This window comes from Orycteropus afer, unplaced genomic scaffold, assembly GCF_000298275.1.
Source record: "Orycteropus afer afer isolate SDZICR_OR568_19922 unplaced genomic scaffold, OryAfe1.0 scaffold00923, whole genome shotgun sequence".
Classification (NCBI taxonomy): domain Eukaryota; kingdom Metazoa; phylum Chordata; class Mammalia; order Tubulidentata; family Orycteropodidae; genus Orycteropus; species Orycteropus afer.
In genome coordinates this window covers 252,609-255,336 of record NW_006922510.1, presented here as the reverse complement: position 1 = coordinate 255,336, position 2,728 = coordinate 252,609, and positions in this window count along the sequence as shown.

The following is a 2,728-nucleotide window of genomic DNA, read 5'->3' as shown; positions in this document are numbered from 1 at the left end:
TCTCTAAATTCAGGAGGGATATATTCAAGATCATATTTTGGCTCTCGTGGACTTGTTTTAATGTTCATATTATATATATATATATAATTGAAGTGTACAATTTGATAAGTTTTGATACATGCATATTCCTAGAAAGCATCACCAAAATTGCCATAATGCATGTATCTATCATTACCAAAAGTTTCTTTGTGCTCCTTTTTAATTCCTCCTTCCTGCCTAGCCCCCTACCCCTGTCATTCACATCCAGTGACTGATGGTGTTTTTTTCCACTGTAGACGAGTACGTGTTTTATAGAATTTTACATAAATTGAATTATGTAATATGTACTCATTTTTTGGTCTGTCTTATTTCACTTAGAATTCTTTTTTTTTGAGATTTATTCATGCTATTACATATATTTGAGGAGCTCTAGTAGTTCAGTGATTAAAGCATTTAGCTGGTAACTAAAAGTTCAGTGGTTCAAACCCACCAGCCTCTGCCCTGCAGAAAGATGAGCCAGTTAGCTTCCATAAAAATTTATGGAAGCTACGGAAACCCTATGGGACAGTTATACCCTGTCATGTAGAGTTGCTATGAGTCAGAGTCGACTCAAGAGCAGTGGGTTTGGTTTTTGGTATTTGATGTATATATAATGGGAGCTCTGGTGGCATAGTGCCTAAGGCATTTGACTGCTAACCAAAAGACTGGTGGTTCAAACACACCAGTCACTCCTCGGAAGGAAGATCGGGCATTCTGCTTCCGTAGAGGTACTGCCTTGGAAACCCAAGGAGGGGTTGCTATGAGTCAAATCAACTCAAAGGCAGTGAGGTTTGTTTTTTTCCTTTTGGTATTTATAATTCATTCCTTTTTATTTCTGAGGAAAATTCCATTTTGTGGATATACCAAAATTTGTTTATCTATTAACTTACTGACAGATATTTGTCACTTCCAGTTTTAGGCAATGGCAGATAAAGCTGTTACGAACATTTACGCATAGTCTCTAAGCACATGAGCTTTCATTTCTATTAGGTAAATATGTAGGAGTACGATGGCTGGGTCATATGAATAAATATAAAGTATTTTCTTGTTTAAATCTCTTAAAGAGTTACATTTTTAAATCAATTATTCTCAATATGCAAATATATATTGAAGTAATGCATAGATAATTAATCTTTGTTAACAATCCAAAATCATCTGCCATCATTGGTTCAAATTGCTTTCAAAAATTAGTTTTATCTAAGATGTAAGTATATACTTATTTGTTTTTAATAATGTCCTTCTTGTTGTTATGTCCGTCCAGTCGGATCCGACTCATAGCGACCACCACTTGGGTTTCCGAGGCAGTTGTTGTTGTTATGTGCCATCGAGTCAACCCGACTCAGCGACCCCTCCTTGGGTTTCTGAGGCGGTATCACTACGGAAGTAGATTGCTCCATCTTCCTTCCGAGCAGTGGCTGGTGGGTTTTAACCTCCAGCCTTTTGGTTAGCAGTCAAGTGCCTTAGGCACTACATTACCAGAGCTCCCAAATGTCCTTATTATTATTTTAATATTCATAGACACTATAGTGTAGTCACCTCTCAAATTCCTCAAACTGGTGATTTGTGTCTTCTTTCTCTTTCTTTATTGCTTTTCTTTTAGAAGCAGCTGTTATTTTCCTTTTCTGCATTAGCTAATTTCTATAGAAATTTATTTTTTTTTTCCTGCTACGTACAATGGATTTTATTTTCTCTTCTTTTTCTATTTTATAAGGGGAAAACGGAGAAAGTTTATTAGAGATTTTTATCCTTTTTTCATATTGACATTTAGTACAAGAAATTCCTTCATGTCCTACTTTAGCCACATTCATCAAATTTTCACATTCTGTTTTAATTCTCATTCATTTAAAAATATTTATATATATACATTGATTTCTTATTTGATTCATGTTTTGTTTACATTTTAGTTAGCTTCGTTGTATTGAATGATTTTCTTGATGACTTTCTGTGTTTGTTTTCTCTTTTAATTCTATTGCTGTCAGAATTCATATTTTGTATATTTCATATGGGAGCTCTGGTAGCATAATGGCTAAGACACTTGCCTGCTAACCAGATGGCTGGTGGTTCAAACCCACCAGCCACTCCTTGGAAGGAAGGTTGGGCAATCTACTTCTGTAGTGATACTGCCTTGGAAACCCAAGGAGGGGTCGCTATGAGTCGGGTTTGACTGGACAGCACATAACAACAACAACAACAACATATTTCATATACATATCTCTCTATCTGCCTTTCTCTCATCTATCTGTCAATCTATTATCTATGTATGTTTCTTCACCCTTGTGTTAGTCAATCACACTGTCGGATCATAGTATATTATTTTATTGCTATGTTGCTGCTTTCTATTTGAATAACCCAAGAAGCAATGAAAGAAGATGGAAAGAATACAGAGTGACTGTGCAAAAAATAATTGTTCAACCATTTTAGAAGATAGCATACAAACAAGAATCAATAGTACTGAAGGAAGAACTCAAATCTGCTGTGAAGGCATTGGTGAAAACTAGGCTTAAGGAACTGATGGAATGCTAATAGAAATGCTAAAAAAAAAAAAAAAAAATAGGTAACGTTAGAAGCCCTTATTTACTTTTTGGAATATAGCTATCTGGTCAACTGACTGGAAGAAATGCAGAAGGCAGAAATTATCGAACAATATCATTAATTTTACATGCAAGTAAAATTTTGCTGTAAATAAGTCAAAAACAGTTTCAGCCATACA